This window comes from Taudactylus pleione, unplaced genomic scaffold (assembly GCF_031769625.1).
Source record: "Taudactylus pleione unplaced genomic scaffold, aTauple2 ptg000064l, whole genome shotgun sequence".
Taxonomy (NCBI): domain Eukaryota; kingdom Metazoa; phylum Chordata; class Amphibia; order Anura; family Myobatrachidae; genus Taudactylus; species Taudactylus pleione.
Genome location: NW_028284466.1, coordinates 13,878,164 through 13,899,334, shown reverse-complemented (window position 1 = coordinate 13,899,334; position 21,171 = coordinate 13,878,164).

The window sequence follows — 21,171 nt, the reverse complement described above, 5'->3', positions numbered from 1 at the left end:
CTCAATATATATCCTGGCGGCTGCAACTTTTGTATATATTCTCACAACTGCTGTGAATGGGATTGCAGCTGCAGTGGCAGTAGCATACATCTCTGAATCAGGCCCCTACTGCATTAAATGAGGGGCCAATCTTGTATTGGACACGAGATGGAGGAGATACTGTATATATATATAAGATGCACTTCATCTGCGGAAAATTTAATTTTTGTTCCTTTTGCAGTTATTGTGGCTGATTTTGAGTTGTTGCATTTTTTGGTGTTCGACCATCTGTAGATGCCACTACAAAGCCCTTCCCTGGTATACAGCCATGCGTTTGAAAGTGAAAGAACCGAGAGGCCCATGGGCGTATTAAGATAGGAGGGGGCCCATGTGCATTTCTCATCTGGGGCCTCCTCTCTTTCCGGTGGCAGGCAGCAGACTAACCACAGCAGTAGACTCTGGCCACTAGTTTGTGCCCAGAGTCTACTGCGCAGGTCACCTAGAAAATGGCGCAGATGCCATTTTTCCAGCGATTTCCTCACTGCGCATGCGGAAAATGCTGGAAAAATTGTTGTAGTGGTAATTTTCCAGGCATTGTGTGAAGGGCTGCTAAAGCCAACGTGGGACTTCGAAGAGGTAAGTGTTAGAAAATATGGGTGCAGATAGTGCGATGTGGGCCCCCCCCTGAACCCAGAGACCCATGTGCACCGCACATCCTGCACCCATTATTTATATGACCCTGAAGAGTCCCACTTTCAGCATTCGTAGGCTTTGAAATACCAATTGGTGCATCTTTAAAGGCACCTTCAAAACTTGCATCAGCCCTAAGGTAGTTTCTCTGTCTGTATATGGTATCCTATGTGAGCTGCCAAGCATCTTTGTACACAAATGCTTTCAGCCACACACTGGCAACACTGCCATAATGCACCCATAAAACCATCCATCTCCATACATCTGATAAGCTGCCTCCCTGCCACCTCCTAGGAATGTCCAATGCATTTTCATCACATTTCTGAGACTGCACTTCTCTTGTGTGCCACAATTGCAATTCTGAATCTGTGTGCACATTATTTGGGTACATGCACAGTGCGACTCCCCTCTTTAAAACAAGAGTCACCCCATCTCTCTAGGTGCACCCATTCTCTGGCAATACTGTATATATATTTTTTCTTTTTAAACTAACGTGGGCAGGCATGCACTCCAACTTAACTGCTCTGGAACTGGTCCCAATGATACTCAGAACTCCCCACCAGTGATTAGTGCCAGTGGATAGATGTTTTTTTTTTCTTTTACTTAAGTCACCCTGCTGCATATGCAGAGGTGTAGCATGTGGTCAGGGCGCCCGGAGCACATGAGTTCTATGCCCCCCCACCCCTTGAGTGTGCCAGGGAGAAGGTGTGTCCAGCATGTGGGGTTAAATTAAAGGGAAATAAAAATAAACATTAGGGGCAGCATCAAACTGGGGCATATAGGGCTAGATATATTCCCACCCACTAATAATTCCACTAATAGACTCCAGTTTTGTGTGTATTCAATAAAAATACACCATACCTATATGATGGTTTCTCTGCAATAGGGAACCTGTAAAGAAATTGATCACCCCTGGACAGACAGTGTTTCTGTCGGTACTCACTATTAACGTAGGAATTCACAAAAAGATCCAAAAGATGCCTGTTTGTGTAGGAATGTAACCAATGTCATCATCAACAGCCCTCTGTCACATTAGCCCCCTCACACCAGGGTTGTGTATACATCCCGTTCAGTTAATGTACCTGGATGTGACGTGGAGTGAGGGCAGAAGTGTGATCCCCTTAAAGCGATGTTACTTTAGAAACTTGTACCCTCACGGGTTTGCTCCATCACCATGCTAATTGCATGGTCAGGTAACTATTCCCGATCAATGTCCATGAGGATATTAACTGATGATGTCATGGGTACATTTACTGAGGGGACCCTATCCCCAACCATCTCACTAGCCCCTAGACCCCTGTCATTCCAACCAACCCAGCCATCCCCCTCCCCTGCCTGTATAATATATATAATTTAAATAATGAGAGAAGACTAGCACTCCGTGGAATTATGGTGACATGCTCCAGTGCCCTCTCGAAAATCAGATCAATAGAGATCACACCTTGACAAAGGGACTTGTTTGCCCCAAAACGTTGGTTGTCTCACTATGTAATTCATCACAGTAAAAATCTTTATACCCATTTGGAAGACTCCGAGTGCCGCTTTTGTTCTCTCTCTCTCTCTCTATATATATATATATGTTTATATATATATGTGCGTGTATATATATATATATATATATATATGTATATATATATATACAGAGTTGTAACTAGACTTTTTGGTGCCCTGTGCCAGAGGAAGCATTGTCCCCCCTAATTTTTCAAAGAGCTACATGGGATAATACACCCGAAAATGGGCCATGTATATCATGATAAGGTCAGGGTAGGGGGTCCCTCTCCTATGGTAGATGGACACCACCTTATACACAGCAGCCAGGAAATAACACTCCAGTCATGGATTTTCGTTCAAGCTGGTCGGCGCCAGTTTTTATTGTGCAATATCAATAATCAAAGAAACTAAACATAAAATAAACCCTAGCCTGGCTGGGTACTAACTAGACAGTAAGTTCCCTCACTAACAGAACACTAAATTTATCCCTGTCCACAGTACTTTCTGGTTTGTAGCCAACAGTGTCTCAGAGCAAGCTAACCTGCGGGCCTGCTCTCCCAGGTATGAGACACTTAGCCCTAACTAAACCCAGCATAAATCAGCCATTTACAGGTGCAAGCCCTAATGAGCCTGCTACCAGGCTGAAAAGCCCAACACCTGGAGTGGCCTGTGGATGGAGCCTTCCCTCTCCTCACATCCACACCCCCAGGACCCATTCCAGCTTTTCACAGAAGCTGACATTTCTAGTCTGCTTTATCCAACAGACTTCTCTTGGGGTTTTTAAAAGACATAAGACAGGAATCTGGGAAAGATATAGAAGCCATTCCACATTTCTCCAATCACATATCCCCCCCCTTTGTTTCGATCTGTGGGGCGGAACAACTGCAGCCCCCAAACAATGGACACGTGACAAAGCATCTGCATTGGCCAGCTGGTTTCCTGGCCTGTTTTCTACTGTAAATTTAAAGGTTTGTAATGCCAAGAACCATCTCGTTATTCTTGCATTGCTGTCTTTGTTTTTTGACATTAAAGGGGCATGGTCAGTGATCAATCTGAACTTCCTTCCCACCAAGTAGTACCTGAAAGTTTCTAACACCCACTTTATGGCCAATGATTCTTTCTCGACCGTAGCATAGTTTCTCTCATGTACATTTAATTTCCAGCTTAAGAAAAAAATTGGGTGTTCTTCACCCTCTTTGCTTTGGGACAGGATTGCTCCTGTGCCTACATCTGATGCATCAGTTTGTAAAACAAACTCTCTGTCAAAATCAGGGGTCATCAGAACTTGTTGGGTACATAACACTATTTTTAACTCCAGGAAAGCCTTCCCTGTTTCAGGACTCCATTCCACCATGACTTTCTGTTTGCCTTTGGTAAGGTCAGTCTGTGGGACTGCAATGGTGGCAAAATTGAGTATAAACCTCCTATAAAACCCAGTGATCCCTAAGAAGGCTTTCACCTGCTTCTTATTCAGGGGTCGTGGCCAGTTTTGTATTGCCTCAAGCTTATTAAGCTGTAGCTTTATCAAACCTCTGCCAATGGTGTACCCAAGATACTTTACTTCTTCCATCCCTAGACAATACTTTTTTGGGTTGTCTGTCAAACCTGCCTTATAGATGGAGTCCAACACTGCTTGTATTCTGGGGAAGTGAGACTGTCAATCAGGACTATGAATGACAACATCATCCAGATAAGCAGCATACTGTCTATGGAGCCTTAGAATCCTATACATCATTCTTTGAAAGGTAGCAGGTGCCCCATGTAGCCCAAAGGGCAACATCTTGTATTGAAACAACACCTCTGGTGCAGAAAAAGCTGTCTTTTCTTTGGCGTTCTCAGTTAACGGCACTTGCCAATACCCTTTGATTAAGTCAAGAGTAGTTAAATATCTGGCTGTCCCCAGCCTTTCAATTAGTTTATTCAACATAGGCATGGGGTAGGCATCAAATTTTGACACACTGTTCAATTTCTGGAAGTCATTGCAGAATCGCACACTCCCGTCTGGCTTTGGAATGAGCACAATGGGACTTGACCACTCACTATGCGACTCTTCAATTACACCCAACTCCAACTTTTTTTTAATTTCCTTCGACACTGATCTCTTTGGGCTTCTGGTAACCTATGAGGCTTTAGGTTAACCTTAACCCCTGGGTAAGTAATTAAGTCATGTCTAGTGACGGTGGTTTTCCCTGGTATGTCAGAAAACAGCACTCTATTTCTGATCAGAAATTCCTTAACTTCCTGGCTGACAGAGATTTTGCCACTGTCACTTCAGGTACCACGGGCCCTGGGTTTACTGGAGGGGATTGGACGGCTGACAGTGCTGCTCTATCCTTCCAGGGTTTTATAAGATTTACATGGTATATCTGTTCTGGCTTTCTTTTCCCTAGCTGGTAAACTTTGTAATTGACCTACCCCACTTTTTCTAACATTTCAAAGGGTCCTTACCATTTAGCCAAAAGTTTACTTTCTATTGTGGGAACCAACAACAACACTCTGTCCCCAGGAGCAAAGTTGCATAAGTGAGTATTGCAGTTGTATACCCTCTGCTGTGCCTGTTGGGCCTGTTCCAACATGCTCAATAACTGTTTTATACGGACTGGCCTGCCCCTCCCATGTCTCTTTGGCAATGTCAAGTAATCCCCTTGGATGTCTCCCGTAAAATAAATCAAAAGGGGAAAACCCTGTGGAGGATTGGGGAACCTCTCTTATGGCCAACAGCAAATAAAGTACCAAGTAATCCCAATCTCTACCATCTTTGTCCACTACTTTCCTTAGCATGTGTTTTAGAGTTTTATTAAACCTCTCCACTAACCCATCGGTCTGGGGATGGTACACAGAGGTTCTTGACTGATCAATTTTAAACAGGCGGCATAACTCTTTCACAATTTTTGACATAAATGGGGTACCTTGGTCAGTCAGGATCTCCTTAGGTATTCCCAACCTGCTAAAGACATGGACTAATTCTCTAGCATTGGTCTTGGTTGACGTATTGCATAATGGTATCGCTTCCGGGTACCTGGTAGCATAATCCATTATCACCAGAATATATTGATGGCCCCAGGCAGATTTCATTAATGGCCCAACCAAATCCATATCTATTCTTTCAAACAGAACCTCAATAATGGGTAACGGAACCAGGGGAATTTTGAAATGTGGCCTTGGAGCATGATACTGACATTCAGGGCAGGATGCACAATAGTCAGATACCTCTTATGGACCCCAGGCCAGAAAAAACTCTGCATAATTTGCTCAGTGGTTTTCTCTACCCCTAGGTGGCCTGTCATTATATGACCATGGGCCAGATCCAATACTGTTCTTCTGTAAGCTTAGGGAACTATTAATTTTTCCACAATATCTTCCCCCTTCTTAGTCACCTGATACAACAAATTCTGACATACTGCCATGTGAGGATATGACAAAGTACTATCGTGGCTATGGGTTTACCATTGATCACCTTGACATTCTCTCTGGCTTTTACCAGAGTAGGGTAATTTAACTGCTCCACAGCAAAGACCACTCTTCTGACCTCTAAATCAGGCAGACGACCAACTGGCTCAATAACACTTCCCACCTCAGTGGGAGGCACATTACTTGGCGAGCCACTATCCTCCTCCGCATTCTCTAGTTCGCCAATCATACTTGAAAAATGCAACATCTCTGACTCTGAAGAAACTTCTTCTGCAACTATGCCAGCAACCTTCTCAAATGAGTCAGCGTGATTTACCTCTGTGCAAAATCGGCTTTCCCACAACTTCCAGAAGTGAGCAAAGTCCCCAATATTGCATCGTACATTCAGCCATTTACCAAACCCACAGAGACTATCGCGGAACCACATGGTGTCTCGATGTTCACTTCTGCAGTAATATAATAATGAGTGTCCCCATGTTTGCAGGTCACACCAACAGTTTTCCCCTTATACTTCAAGGGGTTCACCAGCTCAGCTTTCATAAGTGTCACCAGGTTACCAGAATCTAACAGGTACATGGTTTCCTTCTACAGTGAGTAAACACATGTGCTTATCAGTCTCAGCCTGCCGGTCAGCAGTACAGGCTGGCTGTACAAAGAAAGACTCCCTGCAGTATACATGAGCAGTATCACATTGTATAGGTTCAGAGGTAAGTGAACAATTAGCTGCAATATGGCCAAAGCCACCACATCAGAAATATTGAATCATATTATTATCTTGTCTTTTACAGGGTAGGAACCTTCCTGGCCTGGCTGGCCTGTCTCCAGGTTCCACACCCTCAGTCTTAAGTACATTCCATCACCCAGCACCCTTCTCCCGTGGAACAGTCTTACCAGTGTTGATGGGAGTTCGCCGGTGCATCATTGGGGCTCGGTGGGGCAGACTGAACAGCTCCTCAGCTGCCACGTACCTCTCCACCAGTTCAACTAACTGGTCTGCAGACTTAGGGTCTGCTTGGCTCACCCACTTGTGCAGAGATGCCGGAAGCAATCACAGATACCAGTCAACCACGACTCTTTCCATGATCTGTGGTCCTGTCAGAATCTCGGGCTGTAGCCATTTTGTGGTTAGATGGACTAGGTCATGCATCTGTGTACGTGGAGGCTTTTCCATTTGGAACTCCCAGCGAGTTAGGAACTCCTGTTTTTGCTTTGCATAGTCCTTGGCATCTGCCAGGCACAAATCATAGTTGGCCTTTTTGTGGTTCTCCAGACAGGAAGGGTGCCACAAAACTTGCCCACTGTTCCTTGGGCCAACTCTCCCTTTCTGCGGTTCTCTCAAAGGCCATAAGATATGCCTCCACGTCATCACTCAGGGTCATCTTCTGCAAAAAATGACTGGCACGTATGGAGCGAGTGTGGTTTTGAGGGTCAGTGGATGCATCTACAGTCTGGGCTACTAGGTGTTGTACCACCTCTTTTATGACCTGGCTGTTCTCCACTAAGGCCTGGTGGGTTTCCTCGATGGTAACTTGTTGTCGGCTCTGTGTTGCCTCCAAGGCCAATATCTGCACCTGGGTGGATTCCTGCAGGGCTCTGGAAGCTTCTTGCTGAGCAGACGTAGCTTGAATCAAGGCCTTTACAACATCCTCTATGTTGCCCTTAGGTGTAGGCTGGAAGCAGAACCTGGCCTCTCGGAGCGTCTGCTAATGCCACCTTCCTGGCCTCTCGGAGCGTTTGCTAATGCCACCTTGCCTGCATTCTCCACCAATTGTAATAATGTCGGGGTAGGGGTCCCTCTCCAGGGGTAGATGGACACCACCTTACACACAGCAGCCAGGAAATAACACTCCAGTCGTGGATTTTCATACAAGCTGGTCGGTGCCAGTTTTTATTGTGCAATATCAATAATCAAAGAAACAAAACATAAAATAAACCCTAGCCCATCTGGGCACTAACTAAACAGTAAGTTCCCTTTACTAACAGAACACTAAATAAATCCCTGTCCACAGCTAACCTGGGCCTGCTCTCCCAGGTATGAGACACTCAGGCCCTGATTCAGAGCCGGACACTTTGACAGAGCACTCGCTCTGAATCAGGGCTATAGTGAGCGGCCAGGAAGATGGTCTCGATGGTCAAGACCATCGCGACCATCGGGCTTGCGACAAGACCCTTGTGGTAGGGTCTCTTTGCTGCAAGCCCTAGAGTGCTTTTGGCTCCAACAGAGCCAAAAGCACTCCCACTGACATCACTTGTGATGTCAGTGGGGCCAGCCCCAGACGGTAGGCATTCCCATGGGAATGCCTCCATCTGGGCAGCCAAGCCCCAGGCATGCCCACCAAAGGGGGTGTGCTATCACTCAACATTGACAGCACGCCCCCTTTGGTACGAGACCCGGAGCAACGGTTTGCCCATTGCTATCTGGGTCTTGTGCATGTGCACGATGGAGCCAGCTCCATCGTGCGCAAGCGCACTGGGCCACCATTGACCCACTTGCGAGTGCTCAGAGCTTGCGAGCTGGTCTGAATCAGGGACTCAGTCCTAACTAAACCCAGCATAAAAACAATTCGAGGTGCAAGCCCTAATGAGCCTGCTACCAGGCTGAAAGGCCCAACACTTGGAGTGCCTATGGATGGAGCGCTCCCTCTCCTCACATCCACACCCCCAGGACCCATTTCGGCTTTTTCACAGAAGCCAACATTTCTAGTCTGCTTTATCCAACAGACTTCTCCTGGGGGTTTAAAAAGACATAAGACAGGAATCTACACACAGGGCCGTAACTAGGGTGGAGCAACCTGTGCACTGCAGGGCTTTGGGTGCTGTTTGGGCCTGTCAATTTTCCTGCTTATTATCATTCTTACTTGCAGCTTCCTCTAATTTATCCCCAGCATTTCCTGGCCTCACATCATTTCCTTTGCCCTTACCCTTAAGGCCATGGCCCATTTTCGGGTGTATTATCCCATGTAGCTCTTTGAAAAATTAGGGGGGACAATGCTTCCTCTGGCACAGGGCACCAAAAAGTCTAGTTACAACTCTGTATATATATATCTCAACCACAGAACGGAGGAACTCTGGGACTTTTATATTAGGGAAACCACGACAGCTGGGGTCTTGCAAACTTTCGGTTTAATTTACAAAACCGTCATCAGGCAATAAAATAGACAATACACACATACCTAATATAACCTTCGCCAAACACCCGAGTGACACAGTCCAGTCCTGTGCACCAGATAACAGGCGCCATGTGACCACCGGCGAGGAATGGCGCAAGCCGATGACGTCACCGGCAAGTGCATCCAGCACCTAGCAACGGGGTAATCAACAATATGCAAAGTAATCAGCCGACTCGTGGGTGTGCAGAAACAATGCTACACAACAGCCTGACATAAGCAACACACAGGCATATGCCTACTGCCTGTTATGCAAAGCACCCCTCATCTGCTGATCGAAAGTGAGACCATGGATGCACATATACAACTTAACTTAGCACTTTGGAAGAATATATATATATATATATACATATACAGCAGCTATATAATAAAACTGATATATATATATATATATATATATATATATATATATAGTCATTTTATTTATATAGCACTTTTCTCCTGAAGGACTCAAAGTGCTTTACATTTGCCTTTACAGTACAAAATACAAAATAAGCTTAAACAAGGGACATTAGTGAAATGCATGGGTGAAGAGGTAAGTCTTGAGTCTATTTTTGAAGGATTCTAGAGTGGATGCCTCTCGATCTGTGCGGGGAAGTGAGTTCCATAAGGTTGGAGCCCCAAAACTGATAGCTCGACCCCCAGACAAACTCCTGGAGATTCTAGGTACTGTTAAAAGTCCTTTGTCAATGGATCGCAGTAATCGAGTGGGACAGTAAGGAATCAGAAGCTGCTATATATATATATACACATGCAGGCAGGGTCAAACATACATACATACAAGGTCACACATATATACAGGTAGGGTCACAAATACATACAGTACATATATACACTTACAGGCAGGGTCACATGTACATATGTACGTACGTACGTACGTACGTGCTTACTTACATATCTACACACATACAGGCAGGGTCACACTTACATACATACATACATACACACAAGTAGGGTCACACATACATACATGCATATATACATACACACACATACATACATACACACATATAGTGGCAGGGTCACACATACATGCAACACACACAGGTAGGGTCACACATACATACATACATACATACATACATTCATACATAGATACATACACACACATACATACATACATACACACACATACATACATACATACACACATATAGTGGCAGGGTCACACATACATGCAGGGAGAGTCACACACACACTTACAGACAGGGAGACACATACAGGCTGAGACACACAAAGGGGTTTATTTACTAATTTTTTTTGGAGATAAAGTGAACGGATGTATAGTACCAGCCAATCAGCACCTAGCTGCCATTTTACATACACAGCCTGTAACATGGCAGTTAGGAGCTGATTGGCTGGTACCTTATCTCCATTCACTTTATCTCCTAACAAAGCTTAGTAAATAGACCCCATAGATACATACACACATACAGGCAGGGAAGGTCACACATAGACACATACACAGATACAGGCAGGGTGGGTCATAGACATAACCAGACAGACTAACTGAGGTACCTCTCTCACCTTTATGTGTACCCGGCAGCTTCTTCCTCCATGTTGCAGGATAGATTCCCTTCAGTAAACATACGGTAGACCTTATTTCCCCTTCATGCTAAGGACCTGGAAGTGACATGAGTGAGGGCGGAAGTGCGATTCCATGCCCATAAAGTCCACCTAAAGAGGAAATTTGTCCCCTCACAGGCTTGCTTTTTCTCACCACGCTTCACTCGCCACTAGATTATATCCCTCCTCTATGTCCACATCCCTCCTCTATGTAGGGAATGACGTTGGACAGTAGCTGATGATGTCAGGGTCCTCTCCATTAAGGGTATCTAGACATTACCGTAAACATACCACTGATGTTGGCATGCTGCTGTAGTCCTGCCCTCTGCTTGGGTCAGATGAGCATGTGCTGAACTCCACCAGTCAGGGCTCAGCACAAGCTCCTCTGACCATGGAGTCTGACAGGAGGAAGGCAGGACTGGAGCTGCTACTGCTCTGTATCTACACTTTCACAGCACCTGGCAGGCTGGACATGGACCCGGCAGGCTGTCAGCTATTTGACAGCTGCTTCCGGAGTCCAACTTCACAGGATCTTCTGGCAACTTTGGCACCCGGAACTCGCACTCCAGTGGAACCACCCTGCCTATGCCCCTGATTGCATCCTGTTCCTGAATGCTGCTGTTTGGCTGCAAGAAAATACACAGTTACTTTAGAGTACAGCATAGGTGGAAAGAGAAGAAAGTGTTTAGGGTAGTGTGTTGCTGGTTATACCTTAAGGTAGTAATAGAAAGAATAAGGGGGTAAGGGGTTATTGTTTTTTTGGGTTAATTAAGATTAAGGTTTGTTTGAAGACACTGAGGGAAGTAAACAGGGGGTTTATGTAAATTAATGGAATTATTTGATGATAGTGGGACTAATTAATAATGGGGATTATGAAGGCAATGATGATATAGAGGTTAATTATATTAATTATATTTAAAGTGGTTGTTACAATGATGCTGAAGTAGCTTTTGGAGGGGATGCAATCGGGAAGCCTACAGACATTATACCGACAGGCGGGTTCCCGAATGTCATATCCAGGCAAAGGGTGAAATGACTGGCATCTAGATGTAGACACTGCTCATTTCACTGATGCCGGGAGACTGGTGCCCGGCATCCTGATCGTAGGTACATACAATACATACACTTACAGGCAGGGTCACATGTACATAAGTACGTACGTAGTTACATATCTACACACATACAGGCAGGGTCACACTTACATACATATCTACACACATACAGGCAGGGTCACACATACATACATACATAGATTTAGGCAGTGGGGAAGGGGGGTTAGGTTTAGGGTTTAGGCACTTAGAGGGGGGATCAGGGTTAGGCACTTGGGGGGAGGTTAGGGTTAGGCACCCCTAAGGGAGGGTTAGGGGGGTAGGTTAGGTTAGTTTATACTTACCTGGGGACGATCAGGATTTCCAGCGCTGTTGGGCTGCCGCTGCCAGGATCTGTTCCACTGGCGGGCTGACACTGCCGGGAATCAAACTGCCAGCCATGCGGCCGGCGGTATTACATACCGATTCTTTTTGGAAGAAGGGTTAATTATTGAAGAGGGAATGATATTGTAAGGTGAACAAAAATACACTCTGTATTATATGGCAGTCACTGATGCTCTCTGTAGTACATGGTGATCACTAATGCAAGCTATTATATGTCAGTTACTGATGCTCTCTGTTTTGTATGGCAGTCACTGTGATATTCTCTGTATTACAGTACAGATGTGTCCTCATACATTATTGCTGCAGTCACTCTAAACAGTGGCATGCAGTCAATATCCCAACACATGGGATGCCGGCACTTAAAATACCACTGTCAGAATCCCGGCACCAGCATTCTGACGGCCGGCTTCCTGAAGGTAAATAATGTGGTTAGTGGGAGGTTTAGGTGTTAGGGTTAGGCACTAGGGGGACGATTAGGGTTAGGTACTAAAGGGGAGGGTTAGGTTTAGAGTGTGGCAGGAGATTAGGTTTAGGCACTAGGGGGGAGGTTTGGTTTAGGCAACAGGGAGGAAGGATTAGGGTTTGGGGTAGGGAGAGGGGGGGTTAGGATACAGATGTCAGTGTCCTAGCACAGTCAGAATGCCGACTGATGGGATCCTGAGCGCCTGCATCCCATACTCAGGGCCTGATTCAGAGCCGGACGCTCTTTCAGAGCGCTCGCTCTGAATCAGTGCCCTCCCTCTCTTTTTTTAGAGTGGCCTCCTGGCCACTCGCATAGCTTTCGGTGACCGAGAGCACTCCCACTGACATCACTTGTGATGTCAGTGGGGCCGGCCCCAGACGGTAGGCGTTCCCATGGGAACGCCTCCGTCTGGGTAGCCACACCCCTGGCACACCCACCAAAGGAGGTGTGCTGTCACTCACCATCGACAGCCTGCCCCCTTTGCAGTGAGACCCATAGCGACGGCTTGCCTGTCGCTATGCGGGTCTCGCGCAAGCGAACGACAGAGCCGGCTCCCTCGTGTGCATGCGCACTGTGCCAACATTGACCCGATTGTGAGCGAGCGGGTCTGAATTAGGCCCTCAATCCCTAACAGTCCTTCTCAGCAGGCCAAGTCCTGTGTGAGTCGGCTTGCGCCAAGCGTCTTTTTCACCTGAAAATACATCTTAGTATCAATCGGTTGCAACAAGCCTTTTCAAGAGATTGCATTGATTTATTTTATATGCAACATTTGTATATCTGTAAGCAACTGAGTCTGAATCTGTATACAATGTATTACGCTATATTGCCTGTGGCTTTTTTTCATGCCAAACTCCATTGTATTTTGTATACAGACTCAGACACACACAGATATATAGGTGTTGCATATCCAATTTATCAGTGCAATCTCGTGAAACAATTTGTCACACCCGATTGCGACTAAGGCACTTTATCAGGTCGAAAAGACACTCAGCAGAAGCCAAGTTGCACAGGACATGGCAGCTCACTTGTGCCAGGTGTCTCACACTGCATGGTATTTTGAGGCTAGTGGGTATATTTATTCAAGTCAGAGTTTTTAGAAGTTGAGTTGTTGCTCATAGCAACCAATCAGATTCTACTTATTTATCTACCACCTTCTAGATGATAATAGCTAGAATCTGATTGGTTGCTATGGGCAACAACTTCACTTCTAAAAACTCTCACTTTAGTGAATATACTCCTAGGAGTATGAGGACTCATCTATATGCGTTGATCGCAGCAATGATCTCTGTATTTTATGGTGGTCACTAATGCTCTCTGTAATATGTGGCTTTTACTGTGATGTTCTCTGTATTATATGGAGATCACTGTTTTGCTCACTATTCATATAGTATAGCAGCCACTGCAATGCTTTGTGGTTGGCGAGATAGTGTAGTACAGGCAGCAATACTTACCTTTGATTCTTGAGAAAATTAAGCCTACATGCTCCATTTAAAAGTGAAGACACTCCAGAACCACAGCATAAATGCAGCAATTGCTGGTACTTCAACGTAATGGGGTAGGCCCTCTTATCAAACAAACATTTCAGCACTTAAAATTTACATCTGTGTAACCCTGGTTAAGAGTTAAATACCGTATTGTATTAATTATATATATATATATATATATATATATATATATATATAAGCATAAAAGACTGTGGAGCTGAAAGAGTGTATGTGTGTGCATGCCAGCATGGACACGCACACATTGTTTCAGCTCCACAGTCTTTTGTATTCTTATGAAGCCTTGACAAAGGTTCCAGGGTGGAACCAAAACGTTGGCAACTATGGATTATGTGCATGCTAATAAAGCTTAAATTATGTTTTTGACTTCAAAAGTCTGGTGGTGTGTATGCACATGTTTACTCTTGTTAATCCAGCGGGGCCAAATTATACCATTTGAAATTAAAAACACATCCAGCTGTGCTATGTGACATTTAGATATCTATTTTGTGTGTTTTTGTCACAAAATTACAGACACTGGTCTTGAGAAAAGTCTGATTTTGACCGAAACGTCGACTAAATAGTTGTGTTTGCTTTAACGACTTAACATGACTAAATATTTGTGTCTGACTTAACGACTTAACAGTTGGTTGAACCTTGTCTTAATAGATATCTAAATTTTACTATAGTGAGTGCCTTCATCCAAAACAGGATATGTTTTTTTCTATTTTTGGACTTCACGGCCCTGAAGTGCACCCTGATATATTTATTTAAGGTGTGAGTGCAGCATCATTGGAAATATATATATATATATATGGCAAAATATATATATACTGTATATATAAAAACAGTGTATATATATATATATATATATATATATATATGTATATATATATATATATATATTTATTCAGTACCAGTCAAAAGTTAGGACACACCATCTCATTCAATGGTTTTTGTTTATTTAAATTATTTTCAACATAGTAGATTGATACTGAAGACATCAAAACTATGAAATAACACATATGGAATTATGGGGGTCATTCAGACCCGTTCGCAAGCAAAGGACGCTCGCAAACGGGTCGATGTAGCCCCACTGCGCATGCGCACGATGGAGGGAGCTCCGTTGTGCGCATAAGTGAGACCTGGGTCTCGCACCAAAGGGGGCGTGCTGTCGATGTTGATTGACAGCAGGCCCCCTTTGGTGGGCATGCCGGGGGCGTGGCTGCCAGACGGAGGCATTCCCATGGGAACGCCTACCGTCCGGCCCCACTGACATCAGTAATGATGTCAGTGGGAGTGATTTTGGCTCTGATAGAGCCAAAATCACTCCTGGGCTTGCGGAAGCGAGACCCTACCGCAGGGTCTCGTCACAAGCCCAATGGTCGCGATGGTTTTTAACCATCGCGACCATCTTTTTGGCCGCTCGCATAAGCTGTGGGTGGTCACCCACAGCTATGCAAGCAGCCAGGAGGCTGCTCCAAATTTAGCTGGGACGGCCCTGATTCAGAGCAAGCAATCTGGTCAGAGCGTTCAGCTCTGAATCAGGCCCTATGTTGTAAACAAAAAAGTGTTAAACAAATCAAAATATGTTTCCTAAAGATTCCTCAAAGTAGCCCCCTTTTGCTTTGATGACAGCATTGCAGACTCTTGGCATTCTCAGCTTCATGAGGTAGTCTCCTGGATTGGTTTTGAATTAACAGGTGTGCATTGTCAAGAGTCAATCTGTGGAATTACTTGCCTTCTTAATGTGTTTGAGACCATCAGTTGTGTTGTGTTGTGTCGAGGTAGGGTTAGTACACAGAGGACACCACTATTTGATTACTGTTGTAATCCATATTACGGCACCAACCACTCAACTCAGCAAAGACAAACGACAGTCCATCATTACTTTAAAACTTGAAGATCAGTCGATATGGAAAATTTCAAGAACTTTGAATGTATCCTCAAGTACAGTTGCAAAAACCATCAAACGCTATAATGAAACTGGCTCTCATGAGGACCGCCTCAGGAAAGGAAGACCAAGAGTTACCTCTGCTGCAGACGATAAGTTCATTAGAGTTACCAGCTTCAGAAACCGCTACTTAACAGCACCTCAGATTAGAGACCACATAAAGTCTTCACAGATTTCAAGTAGCAGACAAATCTCAACATCAACTGTTCAGAGGAGACTGTGTGAATCAGGCCTTCATGGTCGTTTTGCTTCGAAGAAGCCACTACTGAGGATGAACAAAAAGAAGAAGAAGAAAATTGTTTGGGCCAAGAATCACAAGGAATGGACATTAGACCAGTGGAAATCTGTACTTTGGTCTGATGAGTCCAAATTTTAGATTTTTGGTTCCAAATGCCATGTCTTCGTGAGACGCAGAGAGGGTAAGCGGATGATTTCTGCATGTGTGGTTCCCACTGTGAAGCATGGAGGAGGAGGTGTGATTGTGTGGGGGTGCTTTGCTGGTGACACTGTTGGTGATTTGTTCAAAATTCAAGGCACACTTAACTAGCATGGCTACCACAGCATTCTGCAGCGCCATGCCATCCCATCTGGTTTGCGCTTACTGGGACCATCATTTGTTTTTCAACAAGACAATAACCCCAAACCTCTAGGCTATGTAAGGGCTACTTGACCAAGAATGAAAGTGATGGAGTGCTGTGTCAGATGACCTGGCCCCCACAATCATCTGACCTAAACCCATTTGAGCTGGTTTGGGATGAGTTGGACCGCAGAGTGAGGAAAAGCAGCCAACAAGTGCTCGGCACCTCTGTTAACTCCTTCAAGACTGTTGTAAAACCATTCCAGGAGACTACCTCATGAATCTGATTGAGAGAATGCCAAGAGTTTGCAAAGCTGTCATCAAAGGAAAAGGGGGCTACCTTGAGGAATCTAAATTATAAAACATATTTTGATTTGTTTACAACATAATTCCATATTTGTTCTTTCACAGTTTAGATGTCTTCAGTATTAATCTACTATGTTGAAAATAATGTAAATAAACAAAATCCATTGAATGAGAACATGTGTCCAAACTTTTGACTGGTACTGTATACATATATATACATATACATTTCATATATTTACAGGTGAAGGGATGTGAATGGTTGGAATTTGTAAATATGCAGGAGCTGTAATTAAATATCTATGTGAAAGTGTACAATATTATATATAATTAAGTTATGTGCACATTCTAAAGTAAAATGTTAACAAATTCATGATATATATGTAAAAAATCTATATATATACTGTATATATATATATATATATATATATATGTTCTGTGTGTGAACAAGGGACAAGTCCCATGTCCATGCCATTCTCTTCCCTATCCACGTCACTGTCCCCGCAAACTGTGCCACTCTGTTTCCCCCCATCCGCACCACTGTTTTCCACCCATCTGCACTACTTTGGCTACCCCCCCTCTGTAATGCTTAACCTTCCCTTCTCTACACGCCTTTGTGTCTCACCTTTTCCACGCTGCTCTGTCTCCTCCCCCCATCCACACCACTTTTATCCCACCTGCACAGCTCTATTTTCTGCTTTGACCTCAGTTGCATAGACTGCATGTGTGTATTCCAATGAGCACACAATTCTATGAATTAGCAGCTCCACCATTTTGTGAGTGACAGCAATCTCATTCTGTGAGAGTGCTGAATCTGCCGTTAACCGAAGGGTGTGTTGGCATACCATATCTGTATTGCGCAAGGAACACATCAAATAAGGCATCAGCCTTAATGATGGTAATTTTATTGCTTTTTGAAGTTTGTGTGGCAAGAAAATCAATAGGTTTTGTGAATTTTTAGATCATGTCTAAGCAGCCTTAATGGGACATGTGAAACTGTAAGGTTTTCTGTCTATGGAATTTCATAGCTTTTTTTAAAAAGTATTAACTATCAGGGTTTGGATGAGCAAACTGGGCCACCTGCAGGGGAGAAGGGCAACAAAATGGTACACTAACGCAGGTGGAAATGGGGACAGCACACAGGAGGTTGGCTTGGGAGGTGCAGAGTGCGAGATGGCCGTAGGCATGTGGGGTAGCAGCAGCAGTTGTGGTGCAGAGCAGTGGCAGCGGTGCAGTGCAAAGGGGGCATCAGTGGGCGACAGAGGGCTCACTGGTAGTGTGTATGCACCTGAGAAAATCAAATCAATAAGTCACAGATGGACAAATGCAGCAGTGAGTTCTACGCATCTATGTTAAAAATTGAATTAGAATAAAAATTATAATTAAATTGAATGTATAATAAATAAAAGCATAGCCCTGCCCCCCCAGAATACAACCAGCACTGGGGTATGGAGCCCCAGTACTGGTTGTGCTAAATACAGGGGACAAACATTGTAGGGGTCCCCCATATTAAGCACAACCAGCACCAGGCTTTTCAGATCTTGTCCTGGTTGCCAAAATATGGGGGACAAATGACGTAGGGATCCCACGTATTTAGTACAACCAGCACAGGGCTCTGAGCTGGTCCTGGTTAGGGAAATACAGGGGGAAAAATGTATAGGGCCCCCCTGAATTTCTCAGAACCAGCATCGGACTTCTTCTAGCGGGGGGGTGATGCCACAGCCAGGGGAGCCCTTTCACCGTGCCCCCCTGCTGCAGCATCACCCCTGATCGCTTGTCAGCCCAGGCCGGGGATCCCTTGGGAGTTGGGGTCCTCTCCCAATATAGGGGTCCCCCTCCTCCAGGCACCCCAGGCCTAGACTGATAGCCCGGGGCTGTCCCGAACACTCCTGGGCAGTGGGTGCTGGGTTGATTATTTTGCAGGTGAACTATAGGTCCCAGCATGCCTCCATGCATGCTGGTACTTGGAAACCACAAGTACCAGTATGCTGGCCATTAGGGCCCACTGCCACCTGTACTCCACCTGTAAAAAAATATATTAAAATAACACAACATACTCTAATATTGTAATATTTATTTTACAGGACTCCACTTGGGGGACAGAGGACTTTAAGCTCTTTTATGTGGCCACCACCACCTCAGGGCTTCAGCGACTTCACCTGGTGGGCACCAACCTGCCAGGGCATGGGCGTATTTGCCTGGTGGGCACCAACCTTCCAGGGCTTCAGCGTATTTGCCTGGTGGGCACCAACCCACCAGGGCTTCGATGTCTTCACCTAGTGTGCAGCAGCCTATGTCAGCTCTTTTGTGGCTACCGCCCACTAGGACTTCTGACATCTTCGCCTGGTGGGTGACAACCCACCAGGGTTTCGGTGTCTTTGCCTAGTTGGCAGCAGCCTGTAAGCTCTTTTTCGTTGCCACCACCCACTAGGACTTCTGGTGTGTTCGTCTGGTGGGGGCCAACCCACCAGGGCTTCGGCGTCTTCACCTGGTGGGTGCCAACCCACCAGGGCTTCGACGTCTCCACCTAGTGGGTGGCAGCCTGTGTCAGCACTTTTTTGTGGCTGCCTCCCACTAGGACTTCTGGTGTTTTCGCATGGTGGGTGCCAACCCGCCAGGGCTTCAACATCTTCACCTAGTGGGTGGCAGCCTGTCAGCTCTTTTTCATGGCTGACTCCCACTAGGACTTCTGGCATTTGTGCCTGGTGGATGCCAACCCGCCAGGGCTTCGGCATATTCGCCTGGTGGGCACAAATCCGCCAGGGTTTTGGCTTCTTCACCTAGTTGGCGGCAGCCTGTGTCAGCTATTTTGCTTGGCTGCCGCCCACTAGGACTTCTGCATCTGCAGATGGTGGGTGTCAACCCACCAGGGCTTTGTCGTCTTTGCCTGGCAGGCATCAACCCGCTAGGGCTACAGCATCTCTGCCTGGTGGGTGCCAACCCACCAGGGCTTCTACATCTTCACATAGTGGGTGGCAGCCTGTGTCAGCTCTTTTTCATGGCTACCACCCATTAGGACTTCCGGCGTCTTTACCTGGTGGATGCCGACCCACCAGGGCTTCGACCTCTTCACCTAGTGGGTGACAGCCTGTGTCAGCTCTTTTTCATGGCTGCCACCCACTAGGACTTATGGCGTCTTCGCCTGGTGGGCACCAACCCTCCAGGGCTTTGATGTCTTCACCTGATGGGTGCCAACCTACCAGGGATTTGGTGTCTTCACCTGGCAGGCATCCACCCACCAGGGCACCCACCAGGGCTTCTACATCTTCACATAGTGGGTGGCAGCCTGTGTCAGCTCTTTTTCATGGCTACCACCCATTAGGACTTCCGGCGTCTTTACCTGGTGGATGCCGACCCACCAGGGCTTCGACCTCTTCACCTAGTGGGTGACAGCCTGTGTCAGCTCTTTTTCATGGCTGCCACCCACTAGGACTTATGGCGTCTTCGCCTGGTGGGCACCAACCCTCCAGGGCTTTGATGTCTTCACCTGATGGGTGCCAACCTACCAGGGATTTGGTGTCTTCACCTGGCAGGCATCCACCCACCAGGGCATCTGGCGTCTTCACCTGGGGGGTGGCTGCTACCTCCCCAGGGCTTCTGTGGTCCTCTTCAGGTGCCACAGCCTCCAATGATGTCACGAGTCATGATTTGCTCGCAGCAGCCATCCTTGAAAATCAAAGATGGCCGATGCGAGCCAATCACGGCTCTCAATGTCATTGCCGGTGGCACCTGGCAGCTGCGGGACCGGTGCCTGTTCAGGTGTCGGCGGTGGGTCTGGATCTGAGAGGATCCAGTCCCCGCCAGCCATTCTGCCGAGTATGGCAGCAGCGCACATTTCAAAAATGGCGCATTAGTGCCATTTTTGAAATTCAAAGATGGCCACCATGAGCATTGATTGGCTTGAGGTGGCCATCTTTGAATTTCAAAAATGGCACTAAGGTGCAGAATGGCTGGCAGGGACTGGATCCTCTTGAATCCAGGCCTGCCGCAAACGCTCTCACCGCCGCCATACCCTCCACCACCGACACCCACGCCCCCGTGCCACCGCCGACACCACTGCCGCTGTTGTCCCTGCTGCCACTGATGTCCCCACCACCGCATCTGTGTCCCTGCCGCTACCATTGCCTGCTATCCATGACCTGATATCACCCGCAAATGATGCCCATCTTCTGCACCCGAGTGAAGCCACCTGCTGGAGGCTCCTACTGAGGCTGCGCAACAAGTTGAAAAGTCCTATCTTTATAATGGTGCATTCTTGAGGTAATGGTTTAAAAACTGTAACTTTCTATTTTACCTGAACCCCAAAAGCATGTACCCTTGCACAACAGCTATGTAATAAAACAAACCCCAAGTCTAAATTCCACCCCTACCCTGAGTTTTGCCTTCCCAAAAATACCTCATAGACTATAGCAGAAAAGGGTTCCTAATTGAGAATGTCAGAAAAATGTGACAGTTTTTGCCCTGAAATTTGGCATGCAGTACCCAGTGACAATTCTACCCGGCCATGCCAAATTTCAGATCCGCACCTCCTATAGCCTTTGAGGTGTAGCCCCTTAAACACCCTGTCCTCCCCTTCGGAATTCCCTATGCAGCCTTAATATATAAGGGCACGACTGTGCCCATATATATATATATATATATATATATATTATATAT